The following is a 20,716-nucleotide window of genomic DNA, read 5'->3' as shown; positions in this document are numbered from 1 at the left end:
CTTTCCTGTATCCTCTGTATTCGGGCTGCCAATACAATTTCCCTACTGCAGAGAACTGCATTCTCAGGCGCAAGTTGCACTGTGAGGCTCCCAGTTTCTGGTTGTCTTAGCGAGTGTTTGCAATATCACTGCCTGTAGTGGCAATAAAGCCCTATTCACAGAAGATGCTATGTCAGACTTCTACACTGACTTCTATTATTCCAATCCTTTGGGCCATTCTAAAGAGCTTTATCTGTTCCTTCCACTTTCCCTAGCATTAGCCATGTGCCCATTTCTCCTGGCTATTTTAGTAGAGTGTACCTGTTTGGTCTGCTTGCACAGGAATTAGGAAGTCCTGTTGATGGTAGCTTACAGGGTTACTCGGGGTCTGTACAGACTTGCTATTTCTCAGCTTATTTATGCAATTTATTTGTCTACATTCTCTTACCTCTGTATCTCTTAAATCCATCTTAATGCAATACAGCCCTTAGTGCCAAACCAATTTTTTCTAATACCTGTTTTCCCTAAAGCCCCAATACCTTCATTCCTTTGTTCTGATTTATTGCTGCTGCCTAACCACAGCTACGAGGCAGAAAAAATAATAATAATAAAAATTTGAAAATCCTAGTAACAAGCACGTCAGGATTAACATACTAGGTCTATGTTAAACCACCCAACAATGAACTAACTCATCTTTAATTTATTAGCTTGATTTTGATATAAATTCTGAATGAAAAGTAAAAGGTTGTGTAGATTAATAATATTAAAGTTGCAAAACAAACCCCTGAAAAATAAGAAATGTTAAGCAAAGGGAGCTGTGCCATCTTTAATTCATTGTTCTGTTCCCAGGCAATTCCACGCATCAGGATGCAGGCTCACAGCAGCGTTTTTTAAAAGACTTTGCAGTACCAGAACCATCAATGCAACATATAAACAGCACAGCATATTACTCCAAACTTTAGGGTCTAACTCACATGTATTCTGTGTGATATTGTCATGAGAAATATTTCATTATGACCTTTCATTAAGTATCACTTGCTTCTCTAAGTTCTATCAGATAGGTCTATCATTCTAGAGGCAAAAATTGTAGGTCAAGTACTAGATAAATCCCAAAGTGGCCTAAGGAAGGTATTACCCAGCATTCATAGTATTCAACCTGCAGCCAGGGATTAAACACTGTGGAGCTGAGGAATCTAAATCAACAATCTCAGAATGAAAAGAGCATCAGTGTCAAATGACTTGGGCTTTCTCAAAACTTTTAATATTCAGTAAAATCTTGTTTATTTTCTGTTCATCCTGTTGGAACTGACAAGAAAGAGTGAAATTGGCATGTTAATTCTACAAACACTAGAAAAGTTTTATAAACAACTTAGTTAATAATTAGCTGAAACATTCTCCCTTTAATATTTACATCAGCAGGTCTCAACAGAACATACTGCTGTGTTGAAAGCAACCTAATACCAATCATAGTAAAAATATGAAAGTTTGTAAATGATTGACTTTTAAAAATAAATCAGAGAAGACTTAAGGTTATCCCAATAATATCATGGTCACACATTTGCATTTTAATATGCTTTCTTGAGAGAAAAAGCAAGGGTGGGGTTACAGAGATGAAGCCAGGAACTGCACATGGGGCTGTGTTGCTCATGCCAACACCGTTCTTGTATTTCACAGAAAAGAACAGAGAAACTACTGCTTTACATGGTCAATTTTCTTAACCCTTTTCTCATACAGAGGTAGAACTAAATCTTGCTCACTTGCCTTCTTTTTTTAATTGAAGTATAGTTGATTTACAATGTAGTGTTAGTTTCTGGTATACAGCAAAGTGATTGTTATATATACACATATTATTTTTCATATTCTTTTCATTATGGTTTATTAGAGGATATTGAATATAGTTCCCTATGCTATACAGTAGGACCTTGTTGTTTATCTATTTTATATATAGGAGCTTGTATCTGTTAATTCCAAACTCCTAATTTATCACTCCTCTACTCCTTTCCTCTTTGGTAACCATAAGTTTGTTTTCTATGTCTGAGAGTTTGTTTCTGTTTCATGAATAAGTTCATTTGTGTCATATTTTAGATTCCACGTATAACTGATGTCATATGGCATTTGTCTTTCTCTTTCTGACTTCACTTAGTATGATAATCTCTAGGTCCATCCATGTTGCTGCAAATGGCATTATTTCATTCTCTTTTTGTGGCTGAGTAGTATTCCATTGTGTATATGTACCACATCTTCTTTATCCATTCAACTGCTGATGCCCTTGCCTTTCTAATTATAGCTGATGGTTAGAATTAATTATGTTTTACTTGCTGTCTAAACCTATATGTAGCAAAGAATGTGGGCCTTGGAGATTTACCTACCACTAGTGTATTATTGAACATTTCAGTGAAATGAGGAAATGTGGCAGGAAAGAGGAATATAATCTGGAGAAACAGTGGAGCCTCAAAGTGTGACACCACCTTGGTGAGGTCACCTCAGGCCAGTCTTAATCTTGCAAGTTGAGAAACAACTTTGCTAGGACTCTGATATTTGTCAGACTGAGACAACTGATTGGGACTGTCCAAACTGTCAAGGGACTGCTGTACAATATTATTCACTTATGGACGTTATACACATGTTTATGGTGGGAATATTCTTTTCCAATTACCAAAGTTACTTCCTTCCTGATCTCATAATACCCCAAGAATTGAATATGTGATTATAAGGTTAGCTGGTAGGTATGGAATCAGAGAAAAAGTGGAGGAAGGTCTAAGAGTATCCTCCAGGCCATGAAGAGGTTCGAAGAATTATCCTTCACCCACAATAGAGAATACCTTTCTAGTCACCAGACTGAGTGAGTTCCCAGGGGAGGCACACCCTCCTCTGAAGAGCACTGGACAGACATTGCCAATTGCTGACTCTCTGGATTTCCTTTCTCTGTGCTCTAAGCTTCCTGAGACCCTTCTACTCAGACAGTTGTTTCAGTTTCAGTATATTTCTGCAACCTTAGGGTTCTGTGGTTACACAAAATAGAAACTGACTTCCACTAACTTGAGCACAAGAGTGGAATTTTTTGGAAAGAGCTGAGAACTTTTACGCAGTTGAATGAAAAACTGAAGTCCTAAGTCTCTAAAAGGATCCATGCAGCTGCCCTCAGAATGCTTACCTCTTGGTGGGAGGAAAGGAAACAGACAGTTAAATAAAAAGAAGCAGTAAATTATGTAACTTTACTATAGAAATACACTCAGATTAATAAGGATTACCAAGGAGGGAATGGTCAATTGTCCCTGGCAAGGGTTAGGAATAAGGTTCAAGGTAAGGAAAGACTGCATAGGGGAGGTGATATTTGAACTAACTCTTAAAAGATGAGTAGGTGTTTGCCTGGTACTCAAAGAAAGAAAGGGCACTCGAGGCACAGAGACACAGAAGTGTGACAGAGTATGGCATATCTGAAGAAGTGAATGTCATTCCACTTACCTTCAACATGGAGTGGCGCTTGGTATGGTGGAGTTTAGTGAGAAAAGCTGGACAGGGAGCAGAAGACTAACCATGAAGGATCATGTTGCAATAAACTGATCATAGAAGACTACTATCACATTCAAAAATAAGTTTTATGTGTAAAACTCCTACACACTAGAAACTAAAAAAAATTTTTAAGTACTCATGGGATTATTTTTCAAAGCTCAACAGTTTTCTTCCTTCTTCTCTTGGGAATCACTGATTCTCTCCTCACCAATAACTCACCACCAGCCATGCCCTCCACACACACACACACACACACACACACAAATCTGCATGATATTTCATGCCCACTGGAGTTGTTTTTGAAAGTTTAGGATGTGGGCAACCTTACAATGTAATCCCATCAAGACAGACTAGACTTCTTCTCTTTGAGAACCGTTCTCTGAAAATCCTGCCCTGGTAATAGCAGATTTTGCCAATAATAAGTTGAGCAATTTCTAAGAGATCTTTTTGCTAGGTAATAAAATATATTGAACCTATTTTTCTAATCCATACTGGCCTACAGATATGTTCAAACTAGTTAGTCCAGCTGTGGGTAGAGAGGGCAACTCATAGAGCCCAAGCTGAGTATCAGACTATGCTGACCTCTTTTTCCATCATCCTCAAGGATATCTTAATGCAACATGTGGTGGGTCCAGACATAAATAAACCTTGGAGGGAAGAATTGTGAAGGATTTTATCCATTCTAGACACAAGAGTTTTGACCATAATACTTAATTACTATGCATTCAACTCATGGACTAAATAACTAAAACCTGAGAGGGCCCTTTTATTTTGGAATTTATAAAGGCAACCAATGGATTTGATGAGAAAACTGAATCCTCATTCTGAAATGAGAATTTTAATATTAAAATAGTCTTTCATATATAACTGAATACAGTAAAGTGGATTCTGCTGTCTATCCCTTTTTCAGTGACTAAGGAAGTGAGGAAACCCCTAATTAGTGTGGCCCAAGAACTGTTCTGTTTCTTCTAGGTTTTAGAAATCCTCTTGCCTCAGCTTCCTAGGTTGGGATTCCACTTCTCTTTCAGGGCCCTTATTTCTAATGGCAGGCTTAGAGGCTTTGCATATGCATTCCTCAAAGGGCAGTTTTTACCAGTAGTTTTCTATAGAAGACTTTGTTTTCTTTCAAAATGCTCTGCAAAGCACTATTTACAATAGCCAGGACATGGAAGTAACCTAAGTGTCCATCGACAGATGAATGGATAAAGAAGATGTGGCACATATATACAATGGAATATTACTCAGCCATAAAAAGAAACGAAATTAAGTTATTTGTAGTGAGGTGGATGGACCTAGAGGCTGTCATACAGAGTGAAGTAAGTCAGAAAGAGAAAAACAAATACCGTATGCTAACACATATATATGGAATCTTTAAAAAGTGGTTCTGGTGAACCTAGGGGCAGGACAGGAATAAAGATGCAGACGTAGAGAATGGACTTGAGGATATGGGGAGGGGGAAGGATAAACTGGGATGAAGTGAGAGAGTAGCAATGACATATATACACTACCAAATGTAAAATAGATAGCTAGTGGGGAACAGCTGCATAGCACAGGGAGATTAGCTCGGTGCTTTGTGTCCACCTAGAGGGGTGGGATAGGGAGGGTGGGAGGGAGGTTGAAGAGGGAGGGGATATGGGGACATATGTATACGTATAGCTGATTCACTTTGTTATATAGCAGAAACTAACACAGTATTGTAAAGCAATTATACTCAAGTAAAGATGTTAAAAAAAATTTTTTTTAATGCTCTGCAAAATGCTGGCTGACCACTTTAGTTAGCAGAAATGGCTATGTTGCTGCAGTTGTCTGTCTGTCTGTCTCTCTAACCTGAGTGTTCTAGGGCCACATTGTATCTGTCCCAGTCACTTTCTGTGATGTGGAAAAAAGGGAAAGGGAGGATTGGTTTTGGTTATGTTTTGACACCATCAGTATCCTTACCTTCTCTTTTCCACATCCCTCCCCCCAAATAAGTAGCAGCTCATAGCACTTTCCAATAGGATGTAACATTAATAATTCTGCCAGTAAAGAAGATCCAGAAATAAAACCTAACTTACTATTTCCAATTTTGTACAAGATCACAATTAAAATCTCTGAGAAGCAGGGATTTTTAAGAAGACCCTAAGATTATTTTTAAATTTTGATTCTCCATACCATCTCAGATTCTTACTACCAGAGAACATTTCAACTATGGCAGATGGCATATTCCAAAGATGGCTGCAACAATATCTCCCAACCCACATGCTCTTCTACAATGTGACATTGCTACCTTCCCATCAAGAGGTTACTACTTCTCTACCCCCTTGAATCTGGGAAGTCCCATGATTGCTTTGGCAATAGAATATAGTGGAAGTGATGTTGTGCCAGTTCTGGGCTTAGCCATTAACTGGCCTGGCACTTTCAATTCCTGCTTCTTAGAAGCCAGCTGCTATGTAAGAAGTGGGATTACCTAAGAAGCCACCCTATGAGAATCCCAAACCACACTGAAAGACCCTGGAGGATGAGATGCCATGTGGAGACAGAGAGAAGCCAAGGAACACTGAAACTCGATGTGGGAGTGAAGGCATGATCTTGGGCATCCAGCCCAGCAGAGCCTTCGGAGGCCTTTGTGACTGTAACTGCATGAGAGTCCCCAAAAAAGAACTTCCTGGATGAGCCTTGTCAACCCACAGAACTATGAGAGATAAAAAAGTTTTGTTTTGGGCCACTGGGTTCTGGGATAGTTTGTTAAGCAGCAATAGATAGCTGGAACCCAAACTCTGGTGACCATAGTAGGGTCTGAGGGCAACCCTTCTTCCCAAACTTTAAATGGCGGAGCTCTGGGTTTATCTATTTTACTTTTGGGGATTCTTCATGAGACATTATTTAGAAAAGAGTGACCACACCTCTTTAAAAAGTTTGTCTGTGACTCCCATGGGTAATTGAGAGTTGGCTAAATAAATGTGAACCACCCTTGAGGACCATAAAAAACACTGTGACATCAAATCTCCCCTGATCAGATTCCTTTAGACACAAATATACTTAGGCCACTCCAGATGGTTGTGTATTTATGTCTGATTTCTAAAGCCCTTGATATAAAGGATTCCAATTCTGGTTTCTAATGGTGCTCACTGTTGAGAAATTCTTTTTTACTCAGAGACTCTGTAGATTGTGGACTCTGCCCTATTCCTCCAGCTGCCCTTGTTTGAGTTCAGGAAAAGGAGCTCATGGCGTCTGTCTTAGTGATATGGACTGTAGCTCTTGGAAGAGAGCAAAAACCCCTTTACTTGGTGCCACTGTCCTGTGTTAGGCACAAGATGATGAGAAAATCATCTTACTAAGGGCATTCATTTTCATTAGAAATGGCTCTTCATGAAACCTGCACATCCTCTGGCCCCGAGCTTTGCTTAAAACATTTGAAGTGACCTTGCCAATCAAAATAATTTTTCCTTCAACACTTAGCAAAGCTATATGTAGAAAGATTTCCTTAAAGGCTTTCAGCATGCTCAGCTAAGAGCAGTGTTTTTAGTCTTCTGCACTAGTGTGCTGTTTCCTTTTATCATTCAGACCATCTGTGATGAAGTCTACTTTGTTAACTCGGAAAACCTCAATTTCTGTAAGACTTTAAGATGAAGCATTAACATATTTTTATGGATATGCTACCATTATGGTTTTGGAGACTTCTCATTTCTGTTATTAAAAAGAAAAAAGCTGCCATCTAAGCTTCTCTTAAGAAACCATTTTTACATTTATAATCTTTAAAGATGCTTATGGAAAGAAGTGCTTTGAACTCTTTTCAGTAAGATTTAGCTCAGCCTAAAGCTTAACAATAATGTAATTTGAGTGAGAGGGTCTGATCCTACCTGTCAGAGATGCTGCAGAAAGATACATAAAGCAAAGCCAGAATCTCATCTGAAACCAGTTTAAAGATTCATGTGGCTAAGAGTCATTCCTGTGTGATCTGGTTTCTTAATACCATAGTACACACTGAATATTGGGATTCCAGAGCTGGAGTGCACCTTAAAACTCATTTTATCAAACCCCTTTGTGCCACAGATGAGTAAACTAAGGCCATGCATTCTGACTGGGAAGTATACTTTCTTTCCACTATCCTCTTGCTAGTCAAAGTGTGCTTCCTAGAACCAGCAGCATCACCTGGGAGCTTGTTAGAAATGCAGGATCTCAGGCATCACACCAGGTTGATTGCATCAGAAACTCCATTCTTACATGATCTCCAAATGGTTATAAGCACACTGAGGTTTGAGAAGCTCTGCTCCATACCACATTTTTTCCCCAGAGAAGGACAAGCCTTTGGAATCAGCTCGTTCCAGATTCAAAATCCAGATTTTTCACTAATTAACAAAGTGGCCTTGAGCAAATCACTTAACCTCTCTGGTCCTCAGTTTCCTCAATAGTTACATTGGGGTAATAATAGCTATAGTGGAAGGTCACTGTGGCATTTAAATGGAAATAATGTTTGTATAGTTTCTAGTCAAGTGCAGGCAGTAGACCCTCAATAAATAGAAAACTACTACTACTGCTATTGCTACTGCTGCTGTTACTATTGCTACCGCTGTTAAAACTGCTGCAACTGAAAGATCCTGAGCGCTGCAACTAAGACCCGATGCAGCCAAATAAGTAAATAAATAATTTTTTTTTAAGTTAAAAAAAAACCAAAACACTGCTGCTGCTCCTACTACTACTATGGCTACTACTGCTGCTGCTGCAAGTACTACTATTACCACTACTGCTACCACTATTTCTGTGCTGCTGCTATTACACCAATACTGCTTTTCTTGCTGCTGCTACTACCACTGTGGCCACTACTGCTACTACTACTGCTACTGCTACTACTGTTGCTGTGCTGCTACTACTGCTGCTGCTACGGCTAACACTAATACTACTGCTGCTGCCCCTCTTTCTCCTATTAGTGCTGCTGCCACTACTACTACTGCCATTGCTCCAACTACTACTACTGCTGTTCCTGCTGCTACTACTGTTGCTCCTGCAGCTATTACTACTGCTGCTGCTGCTTCTATCACTACCATCATCACCATGGTTATTATAACTCAGAGAGGCAAAGTAACCTGCCATACACTGACAAGTGACCAAAGTGAAACTGTATCCCAGGTCTCCTGACTGTTATTCCAGGACAGCTTTCCTGGACCTCATAATTTGCCTTCTCTTTTAAGTACAGCTAAATGCTAGCATCAACATTCTTGTATAAGACAACTTCAGTTCTTGGAGTAGAATATAGAAAAAGGAGACCACTTTTTTCAAGTTTCCATTTAAACCTCCTGGAACAATAACGTCAATTTGATCAATTCTGTATCTTTTCAAACTGTCATAGCTTCAACTCAGTTTGAGTTTCTTCTAGGTGACAGCTTCTGTTTCCTTCAACTATGGAATACTGCCTTTCTCTAATTTTGCTTCCAAAAGATTTCCCAAAGAAAGTTTTACTGGATCGGATAGTACATTTGTTTTCTTAGAAAACGGGATATGTGTCAAACTACAGGGAGATCTTGATTTTTTAAAAATGAATTTTTTATTTGTGTATTTCGGTCTTAGTCCTTTCAGCATGCAGTCCTACACTAAAGCATACCCCCTCTCCAGATATGTAACCCCACTTTGAACAGTTGTAAAGGAAGAAAAAAAACCTTCATTGTATGAAAATAAGATTTTGCCATTTTTCAAACTGAAATAGATGTTGATTTCTTTCTTTGAGGTCCCAGGATGACTTTTGATCCCTGATCTTAGAACCGAGGGCGTGTGACTAAATTTGAGAACATTGGCTAAAATGTTAACCTCTTAGCCTCAGATACATTAGATTCCAAAAAGTTATAAATCCTCTGAATGGCAGAATAGCATATTTGTGTGGGAAAGCATTCAATTATCCCAAAACAAGATCTGTAAAAGCACTTTGCAGCCATTGATACCTAACAGATATTCCTCTTTCACTTAACCAAGGAAGTATAAACAGGAGAATAGGATCATACAACAGGACCAGTTTTAGTTAGGTTGGCCCACTGTAGAAGATAATGCAATTCCACAATTTTTAAGAAATTACAGGGTATATATACATGTACCTTAACTATACTTGCTTTTTATTTGTCAAAAATAAATAAATAATTTTAAAAATGAAATGAAATGATGCATCTCATTCTATTATGTAAGCGAAAAGGCACTGGGTTTTCCATCTCCAAGAGGCTGAGACTCCTTGGCTGCTGCTAGAATGAGTGGGTACTGGGATAGGTTTTCCAGCTTGAGGGCTGCATCTTAGCACTTGCTTAGTTTAACAAGCACTGTGCCTTGTGCTTTTAACAAACACTTAAGCATTTGTAGGGATCCAAATGAATCAGAAGCTCCAGTATGTATTTTTTCAAAGCACTCCCCCAACACACACAAAAAGGCTAAATTCACAAATCAGCTCAGTGAAGGAGCCTTAAGCATGGCTCTGACTTATAAGCCATAGACATAAATAAGAAGTCTAACATTTCCTGAGAGGGGACACAGGTACACAAATACACTGTGCTGTGCTAAATTCCAAAGGCAACGTTTCCCAGAGTCTTAAGAACGAGGTCCTTTAAAATTCTTTATCTATCTGTCTGTCTATCTATCTATCTATCTGTCTATCTTCTAAGGACTTAACATTAACCAAACACAGTTTCTAAGCACTTTACAAATATTAACCCACTTAATACCTTTAATAATCTTTACCAGATAGGTTACTCTTATCCTCATTTTACAGATGAGGAGATAGTGTCAGAGAAGATTTAAGTAACTTGTCTAAGACTACACAGCAAATAAATGACAGGACTGGAACTCAGGTAGTTTGACTCCAAAGTCTATGCTATTACTGTGCTACATCATGAGGTTGTTGTGTTGCAATTTTCTTTACACTTAGCTCGTAGATAAATATTTTACTTGCGGTACTAATGAAACCAAGATGGTGAGTTCAATACTTAAATGTGCCAATAATTGAGGCTCTGCATATATGATATATAATCTATAGTCTGTATTTTTAATTTCAAAGTCTTTAATTCTTAGCTAGCTTTTTCAATTCATAAGACTATGATAATTTTTCCTTTTAGGGCCATGTGTTATTATAAACTACAAATATAAAAAAGCAAACTAAGCATTTTTTTCAAAAACATTCTGAGGTGTCAATACAAGGGACCAGGTACAAATGCCCAGAGCTTACTAGAGACTTGTAAAAAAGAATTTTATTTTATTTTATTTTTCATTATTATTATTTTTTTTATGGAAAGGCATTTTATTTTAAATATAGCTGTGTGTACATGGAAAAGAGAATTTTAAATGAGACTGGAAATGAGTCATTTGCCTGTTGAACACCTTGATGCTTTCCTTCCATGCTGCTATTGGCATGAAAATCTGCCCCTTAAGTCAGACTTTATCATAGGTAGGAAAAGTTTCCAATACCCAACCACAAACCGAGGAATCAAAATCTCCCCATATATATAAAAAACAAAAACCCCTCCCTAATCTGTAACCAGAATGCTTCCGGGCCCTGGAACCACCCATTGTGCCTTGGCCACTCCAGCACAGACACAGGAGTGTTGCCATGGCGGCAAGGACCCAACTGTGTGGGCTGGTTTCAATAACCAGCAGCTGCTCACTTTATAAAAAGCAGGATGACAGCCCAGTTCTGAATGAGCGTTCTTCTCTGGGCTTAGACCTGACCTGAATATTGTTTTCTCATTGAATTTCCTTTTATTTATTTATTTTTAGAGATCAACTTTCCTTGAACTTTCCCTCATTCGTGTTGCACTTGGCAGGACTATAGAACCTTTCTTTCCTTCCGTAGAAAATGTGTTTTTTTCCTTAACAGTTCCTGAGGTTTTCCCTGTGCCTTCCTTATCACACCACCACCACCACATTTACACACACACACACACACACACACACACACACACGTGCACACATACACCTTTGCCTCATTATATAAAGACCCCGAACAAATCCACTGAGTTTATTTACTCCAAGAAGTATTAAGGCCCAGGGAGCCCAAAAAACCCTCCATGTTAGGTGACTCACCCAACACCAAGTACATTTCATTTGCCCTGTGAAAATTTGGAGCTGGAATGGAAAAATGACCATCTACTCTCATTATTCTGGCCATGTTCAGAGAATCTATGTTTTAATCCTAAACACATTCTCAATTCACAGTTGATTCAAAATCTGTTTTTTTCCTCTTTGTTTACATATTGGCAAAATGGGAAGAATATAAAAATGTAAAGACTACTAATATGATTTCTGACCCTCTGTCATAGGGATTGCAGAGAAAACTATTCTTGATGCAAGATAAGAGCTGTACTATATTTGAGATGAACTTTGCCCTCTCCAGCTCTTAAGGAGTTTGGAATAATTTTGAAATGAGTCTTGTGCTGCTGTTGAAATTTTTTTTATAAACTTGAAACAATTTGTTTACAAGTTTTTACTAAAGACTGTCACAGAAAAATGTTTGTGGACATGATATCTAACAGGCTGACAGAACCCAGAACTTGCTTGGTATTCAGAGGAGAGCTCACCCACCATTATCCTGCACAGTGTATAATTACTTGCATGTTGGGAGCCAAAAAAGGGAATGCAATCCTGTGAGTGTGTGTTTATACTGAAGAGTTTGGGAAGCAAAACAATTCAGCAAGCATTCTTCATCCCCAGCATCTGGGAATAATTAATTTGCTTGCTATGGTTTATAGCATGAAGTTGATAAAGTTGTCTAAAGTGTGGAGGCCATTTGCCTTAGTTAAAGCTTTCTACTTTGGGGTTTTACATTGTGGCTAATTTTAGTAAATCTTTTTATTTTTAATCCTAAAATGCTGTGACAAGAACCTTCTGCTTATGGTTTCTTGATCATTTTCTTTTCGGTCTTATTCCCACTGTGTTCAGGAAGCTGGCACTTACATTCCTCTCCCCTCTTCCTTGCAGTGTGATGCTGCAGGGGCACAGACCTCTCAGGAGTGAGGCCCTGGAAAATGTAGTGTTGTTTTCAGTAAATACTTATTTGAGCTCTGAAGAGTTCCTCTGGAATACAGAATGTATCTTTGTTTGATTCTATCAATTTTAGGCCAGGACACTGGAGATTGTCGTGTGAAGCTCTCAATCTATTATATATGGAAAGTATTGTGACAAGTTCTGATAGTTTATGTTAGGTGCAACATTCCCTTAATTGTGACTTTTAGGAAGAAATCACTATATATAATATATATACTATATTGCATATATATGTGTGTGTATATATATATATACACATGCATATATAGTATAGTGCATATATATGTATGTATGTATATATATGCATACATATATGGTGTTCTCTCTATCCAATCCAACAACTCAACATGTTACAGAGGGCTTATCAGTCCCTGGGGATTTTCCTCCAATTTCTCCCTAAGGCATGCTAGAATGAAACACAACAGTTACTCTGACCTGAGTTTAATTCGGGATTTCAGAATAAGAGCAAATGTTTTATTTTTGTTGGCTGAGTGCTCCAAGTGTTTAACAGTGCTAAAAGTTTTCTATAGCACTTTTGAGAGCTCATGTTTCACAACACCTAGCTATTTTCTTTTGAATCCTGGTGAGAAACAAACTGAGGAACTCCCCAAATAGAGCCAGGTTTTTATCCCCACCTTGCTTTTCTCAGGGTTTATCTCCACACTTTGACAACTGTTTCAAATCTCTTGTGCCCTATATTTCAGGTCTCTTTAGGCTAAATATATGTCGTTGCCCTTCATTGTCAAAAATGATGACTTCTAGAAGGATTTTTTATGAGGGGCTTGTACTCACTAAGAGTAACTAGCCTGAGGTCCAATTCTCAGGCTGGCACACTCACTGCCCCAGAGCCAGAAGATGCTTGCTCAGAGGAGCTGCTTTTGTTCTTCTGCCTCTACACTCCCAGCCTCTGTAAAGTGTGACATCTCCCTGTTCCCTCCTTCAGGGCTTAGAAGCAGGGACTGGACCTGACATCAGTGACTAAATACTCACGTCATAGCTCTTAAAAGCCAATGTATGGTCCAGTGACTGGATTGGTACTGGTTGGTCATGAGCTTTCCCAGATCTGTTTTCTGATACCAAAAAAAAAAAAAAAATTGGCTTCATCAATACAGAAAACTTCCCTGTCATGTTTACCCCTGTACTTCATCATATAGAAAAATTCCTGGTGCATATCACTTAATAAATATTTGGCCAATGAATGAACAAAAGGATAATTGGGTGCATGAATGAGTTGAGTTTTTCCTGAAGCCGAATACATTCATTTTCAGAACAAAAATTTCTGATATTATGTCCTTTTTACCTTTTGGCCCTTATAATGTTTATTTTGTAATAATTATTACATAAGGTAAAAGTGTTATTAGAGAGCTTTTAGGCAAAAGGGAACTATTAAGCAACCTGAGGTCAGTTCCCAAAATTCCTACACTGGTCCAGAAAACTCAAAATTTGGAAATCACTGGCCCAAAGCATGTTCTTTCTTGCTGTTGCCTTGTCTCTGGTGATGTTATCCTTTTCTTCATAAAATTTGCTTCAGAAGGGGTGATAAAAGTGAATAATAAAAGTGAATTTTTATGAACCAAAGTGAAAAACACCATTCAGATTCAGAAACACCAACATTGTTGAGCATATCCCTTGTTCCAGGCCCTGTGCTATGGGCATTCACACACTATCCTGCTTAAGTCCTGACAGGTGTGCATTATTGTTTCACTTTGATTTGAAAAGTGAGCTAGATTTTGGGTGGTCCATATCCTCTCACAGAAAAAAAAGACCTAGAGGACTGAGGAGGTCTAAGAGAGGTTAATGGAAGACGTAGGAATGAACCGAGACTTGCCGGTCAAGGGTGATTTGGTTGGGAAGAGAATGACATAGTGATAACAGTAAAGATGAGGAGGAATAATAAGCACCATGTAGTTTGGAACAGAGTCCAGACTGATCTGAGTGGAAAGCAAGCGGCAGATAAGAAGACTGTGGATGCACAGATGATTGGACAAGATCATCGTTTCACAAGTCATGACACTTCAAGACAGTATGTTCTAAAGCTTGCTAACTTCTCAGATTCCTGAAAGAAATATTTGTCTCTTTGTTTACTTGACTGTTTTTAGCTTCTCATCATATTGCTTGGGAAGATGATTATGCTTTTAAGTGCTGGGTATGTTTCCTATAAGAAATATTCTTTGCATCCCTGTTGCTGAGTGTGCAATGTATTCTTAGTTTTCTATAAGAGCCCAGACTATTGAGTTAGAAGTTTCCAAAAGGAGCAGAAGCCCAGCCTATTATAAATTTCCAGCTCCAGAAATGCATCCTTAAGTTTGGTGTGAAAATTATATGACATTATTATTATTATAAAGTCCTGCTTTTTCTATTGGTGATAGCCTATGGATCTCAGGATATGTCCACCATTTTTAACTCTGAGGCATTTCATTTGAAGAGTGAAAAGTTGATAAACTTGGCAACATGTGTATATATGAAGCACCTAGTTCAATGCTATGTGGCAGGTGTTCAGTAAATTGTAGCTATAGTTGATTCTCATTATTTGTGGATTCCATATTTGCAAATTTGCCTACTTGATGAAATTTACTTGTAACTCCAAAATCAATACAGCACTTTCATGGTCATTGTGGATATGGACAGAGCAGTGAAAAATTTGAGTCCTCTGGCATGCACTTTCCCAGTTGAGGAGGAACAAGGCAATGCTCTGCCTTACTGTGTCAAGTTCTCATACTGTAAACAAGTGTCTTTTTGGTGGTCTACTTAGTGGTCTTTTTTCAAAAAGGCTTTTTGGGTGATTTCATTGTTTAAAATGATTCCCAAGTATATTGCTGAAGTGTTTTCCAGTCTTCCTAAGCACAAGAAGCACCTTATAGAACAAAATATGTGTGTTAGGTAAGCTTTGTTCAGGCTTAAGTTAGTGTTGCTGGTCAAGAGTTCAATGTTAATGAATCCATATTATATTAAATAAAGAAATAAGGTATCTTTAAACAGAAATAGGTAAAACAAGGTTATGCATTGATTGGTTGATGAAAATGTGACCACAGGCTTTCAGGAAACCTAACCCTGCATTTTTCCTAGGAGCAATGGTTCCATACTTGCTAATGTGTTCCCAGCAACTTTGTAGAACGTAACTACCAGAAATGGCAAGAAACTACTGCATTTATTATAGCAGTCATTCAAGAAGGTCAAACTGTGTGGTTGCTGCCTAAGCCCAATCTATTAAGAGGGTCAATGATTTTATAACTTTATATCAGATACCACCTTCTTTCCTCTGCTTTGACCTTCCCAAGATTCTCAAAGCAGTGTCTCTTCATGGTGCCCATTCAGTGCAATGTTTCTTCGGTTCTTGAGCCAATCTTGTCTAGGGCAGAAAGTTAACAATCCCTGCCCCAGGTCCACCATTTGTTATGTTTGGCATGAAGTCAGACCCTCACCCCCTACTCCTGCCAGAACTGGATGCCCACTAGAGTGACTGATCTCTCAGACTGAATACTTGTGTCTACCTCACAGCCCATCATCCTGGAATCCTGTGTCCACGGATGAGCCCTGAGGGTTCACATTACCACTGAATCTCATTACCTCAGTGTTTCTTATAACTAAGCGTCTACCATGTTACAGGCATCCACCTAGTCAAGTTTTTACTCTCAAGGGGAGGGAGACCCATCAAGAGATGCAATATAATGTAGTCAATGATTTGTAGATGTAGATGATGCTGTGGGGGTACAGAGGAGGGATGTTAAATCCAACAGGAAGGCTTCCCAGAAAATGTAGTATTAGAACCTAGTCTCAAAGAGTAAGGAATTGGCCAGGCAAAGAAGAGGATGAAGGGTGTATAAAGATGTCTCAGATAAATGAAACAGCATAAGCAAAGGCACGGACACATGAAAAAGCATGGATTATTCTGGAAATCACAAACATTTAAATATTGCTGGTTATAACATGTAAGGGGACAAGAGATGGGAAATGAGGCTGGCTAGGGAAGCAATCTGTCATATCATACTGTCAATGTCAGTGACGGGGAGCCAATGAAATGGAGTAACCCAAAACACATGGTTGGATTTGAGTTACACAAAGACCACTCTGGTGTCTGTTGGAAGGATGAGTCTGAGGGTTGCCAGACTGGAAGCAAGGAGACAAGTTTTAAGCTTTTCCAATAGTTCTGGTAGGAATGTTGAGGTCCTGAGCTAGAGCAGCAGAGGGACTAGAGGGGCGAGGAATATGAGATGGTAAAATCAGCGGGCCTTAGTGATTGTATTAGGATAAGCTGGGTAATGCTACAGTTAACAAATGATCCCCACAGCTCAGTGACTTACTGCAGAAGTTTGTCAGTCGTGCAGCATCTTCTGCAGATTCAAGCATCTCACCAAAGCAGCCACCCTCCTGAGATGCCTCAGATAGGCTTCTTTGATTTGGTGACTCACCATCTCAACAGAAGACCTCTGCATTCACAACAGGACAAGAGCTATTTCAGGCAAAGAGAATTGAGAGTTTTTCACTACTTTAGCCCAGAAATAATATGTGAATTTTCATTCACATTTCACTGGACCAAACTAATTGTACGGCTGCACTTAACTGGAATTGGGATGGTAAGTGTAGTCTCTCATATGCCCAGAAAAGAAGAATTTGATATTGGTAATCACGGGTGGTGTCCACCACAGCCCAAGGTCTATTCCATGGTGGAACAGAGATGAGATAGCCACTACAGTGATATATGAACATGGTAGATGGAGACGTGAAAGGAGTTTATGATTTCCTTCAGGTTTCTAGCTTGAGAAAATGGAGGTTGATGGTGCCAGTGAGACAGGGAAGACTGGAGGAGCAGCATATTTGAGGGAAAAATAACGGTTTTGGGACACATGAAAAATCCCTAGGGTAAGCATTATATCCAGAGATAAGAAGCAAAAGGTAGAGTGGGGTGTTAGTTAGTGTTGAGCAAAGCTGAAAGCAGTTAGAATGTTTGAATAGATTAGAAGAAGCAGTGACTGAGTCACAGTCACGAGTGGAAGGTGAATAGATAAATTACCAGGAGAAGGTATCTGGGGAAGAAATATAGGCTGGTACTCAAGGCTTTCAGCATTGGACACACATTTGCCTGATGCTGTAAGATGTTTTTTTGTTTTGTTTTGTTTGTTTCTTTCATAATTGAGATTTTATTGGTTGTTTTGAGGATCAGTACACAGACATTTCAATTTGTACACAATTCTCAACATACGTACCAAAAACCTTAAAAATCATGTAGCTGTGATTCTTTTCTGAACAGTTATTCCAGTGACTTTCCAGCTTAAAATTTGGGGGCAAATTTTCCTTCACAGGATATCAAGTACCAATATCTTCAAATATTGATATGCTGTTACATCGTAAGTCCCACTAATTCACAATTTAATATCACATACACTACATACTCAAATTGTCAATCGTTCACAGCACATTAACGGTTACTAGAAGAACTGGACTACCATGACCAAAGATGTTACAGAGTGCACAAAATTCTGCCCAGGAGAGCCAAGATCAAGGGGTGAGTGGTTTGCTTTAGGAAACAATTCTACCAAAAACAACGTGGGAAGAGAAGTAATTTAAAGTGTTTAAGACATTAAATGCACAAGTGACTCCAAACTGCCATTTAGTATGCTTTGTATTATAGGATATAAAAGCTACACCCAAGACAATCAAAGCTTCCCATATTCAATATCCCACTATTTTCTGGTTGTACCAAAAAATAAACAACCAGCAAATGATTTCATCTCTTAAAATAAGGCATTTACACTTAAAAAATGGGATGAGGTGGGATTCCTTCCTTTTTAAAAATGTTTCTAGAGCTACTAAAAAACTTGCATTTACAAAATAGTTGATAAAAATATTCCTCTGGATTGTACAAGAAGGGAAACAGGGACCACTGATAGGACCAGGTGTGTGGTTTTACTCAGACTTGGCTTCTTTCTCTCCTGCTTCATCAGAAGCTGGGCTCTCCTCATTTTTAGTTTCTCCATTTTTCTGAAGGTGAGTCTTCTTTAGTCTCTTGGTTAGCCACTTCAGCCTGTTTTCCCTTTGCTCCCCTTTTCCCTTTTGTTTGCACTTTTTTGTTGGAATATTTATCCTTTCCTGGCGCCTTTTTTGGCTTCGTTTCCACTTTTGGAGGAGCCGGTTTAGCTGACAACCTCGCCGATCTCCTCTTGGGCTCCTCCTTCGCCGCCCCCTCGGCGGAGCTCACCTTCCTCTTGGGCATCGTGGCGGCGGGGCGGGCGCGTGCCGGGTGCCTGCGGGCCGCGGCGCGCCGAGAGCCTTCGCGAAGCTGCGGCGGGGGCGGTGGGAGAACCGGATGGAACCGGATTGGGAGCCCGCCGCCGCCTCCTCCTCCCCACCGCTTACCCCAGCTGCGGGCTCCTCCTCCCCGTTGTCCGGGCCGCCCCCCCCACCGCCCCCGCCCATTGGCTGCTGGGCCCACCGCCTGTAAGATGTTTTAAAGAAGTCGTTAAATGCCTGACATGGCTCTGAACCTTAGCTAGTGACTAGGGCCCTGGTTTTCCGTCTCTCTTTAGCCATCCATCCTTCCCTGGACCTGGATCCTGCTCTAATAAATGAGCCTTCTAGAGCTTGGCCACATGTAGGCAGCCTTCTATTCCCTTACCTCCTGTCTGATCATACCTTGGAATATCTCCTACCTGGCACCAACAAAGGCCATAACCATAACAGAGCTGGCTACATCCTTTAGAGTCTGCCTTTGACCCTTGTCCCTGATCCAAACTCTCACGTAGGACAGTGTCTCCAAACCCCATCCTGTGTCCCTCTCACAGGCCATTGCCTGGCCCTTGCTCACTAGTCTACCTGCCAGTTCGGAAAGCTGTGGTCCCAGCTTGCCTTAGGCCATGCCCTTAAGAATTCAAGAAGGTCAATAAAGCAATAGTCTTACATGTGTTTCCCAGAAAATATTTACTACCAATAAAGATTGAAGTTTCTCTGAGATTCATGGAGTGAGAGGTGGATGACATTATGTAAGAACCAGCCTGGAAGCATTAAGGCAATCAGTGGAGAGGTACATTTGCTCCCATCTGGACATGGGATTCTATGTCCAGAGTGCATGGCTGATATTAAAGAGAACCAAGCCCCGGGAAGAAAGAACTGTCAGGAAGCCCACAGAGACTACAGGAAATAGGCCAGAGCTGCCATCCTCATCTCCACTGTGCCAGGTGGAGACTGAAAATCCAAGATCAAGTCTGTGAAAGGACACAACAGATCCATTGTAACTGTAGGCATCAAGATTCGGGACCTGGGGAAGTGGAGCCGTGCCATGGCTTCAGGAACACCAAGGTCAGGGGCAGCTTGCAGAACCACATTGTTCCAGGAGTTCCTCTCTGAACAAGGCAGGGACTAAGTCTTGCCTTCCTGACCTGGCTTTCAGAAAAGCTGGCAGAAGCAAAGTGAAAGGCAGAGAAGCCTGCTAGGGACCTGGGGCAGGGCAGACCTTCTCCAACGTAGGTTAAACTTTGAGACCCAGGCATAAGGGGATCAGGTAGGCAGTCTGGCTGCCCCAGGAGCCCCTCAAGGGCAAGCCTACCTGACAGAATCCTTAAAGCTTCTGAGCTTCTCTTTGACCTCCAACAACAGCTTCTTCCAAGCTCCCATAGGAAGCTGGATGAGAGCAGCAGCTACTCTGGTCCAATATATCAGTGTGTTCCGGGAGATGGGAGGGCGGGGGTGGGGGGGGGAGGGGGAGGGAGAGGCGGGGGAGGAGGCAGCTTTCTCCTGACTGGAACTGACTGGAAACTCACTGAAAAAACTGGGATACGGGTAGGGTGTGGACAAGAGCTAAGACCAGGCCTATGATAACCGCCAAAGATGACAGACACTCCGTTACTTGTTTTGAAAGATGTATAGGGCTTCCCTGGTGGCGCAGTGGTTGAGAGTCCGCCTGCCGATGCAAGGGACACAGGTTCATGCCCCGGTCCGGGAAGATCCCACATGCCGTGGAGCAGCTGGGCCCGTGACCCATGGCCGCTGAGCCTGCGCGTCCGGAGCCTGTGCTCCGCAACAGGAGAGGCCACAATAGTGAGAGGCCCGGGTACCGCAAAAAAAAAAAAAAAGATGTATGTATCTACCAATCATCCCAAGGGTACTCAAGTTCACACTATTGCTTAATGCAATTAAAAAGAAGTAACAAATATGAAAACACACTGTATACTGTGCCACTGAATATATGCAGGGCACTGAGACTGTTTAAAAGCTAGGCATGTAAAAATAAGCTTTATAG

General features: G+C 40.2%; 1 protein-coding gene, 1 long non-coding RNA gene and 1 pseudogene across 9 annotated transcripts in view; 1 reads left to right on the top strand and 2 right to left on the bottom strand.

Moving 5' to 3' along the window:
* EHBP1 (EH domain binding protein 1) overlaps nucleotides 1-20,716 on the top strand; it is a 494,124-nt gene that overhangs the window by 98,018 nt on the left and 375,390 nt on the right. The gene's annotated exons all lie outside the window — the stretch shown is intronic.
* Nucleotides 1-20,716, bottom strand: part of LOC125960838 (uncharacterized) — a 40,000-nt gene that overhangs the window by 18,122 nt on the left and 1,162 nt on the right. Inside the window, exons 2-3 of one of the 2 annotated variants that reach the window (XR_007470911.1) lie at nucleotides 13,474-13,553; nucleotides 11,278-12,457 (exon numbers count right to left, since the gene is read on the bottom strand). This is a non-coding gene — a long non-coding RNA (uncharacterized LOC125960838). Of the gene's footprint in view, nucleotides 1-11,277; nucleotides 12,458-13,473; nucleotides 13,554-20,716 lie in introns of those variants that run through there. The other variant, XR_007470910.1, reaches the window with a different exon arrangement.
* On the bottom strand, nucleotides 17,771-18,709 carry LOC125960836 (non-histone chromosomal protein HMG-14-like; annotated as a pseudogene).

This window comes from Orcinus orca, chromosome 13, assembly GCF_937001465.1.
Source record: "Orcinus orca chromosome 13, mOrcOrc1.1, whole genome shotgun sequence".
In the NCBI taxonomy this organism is placed as follows: Eukaryota; Metazoa; Chordata; class Mammalia; order Artiodactyla; family Delphinidae; genus Orcinus; species Orcinus orca.
The sequence above is the reverse complement of the archived record's forward strand: the minus strand, read 5'-3'. Positions and strand labels throughout refer to the sequence as shown.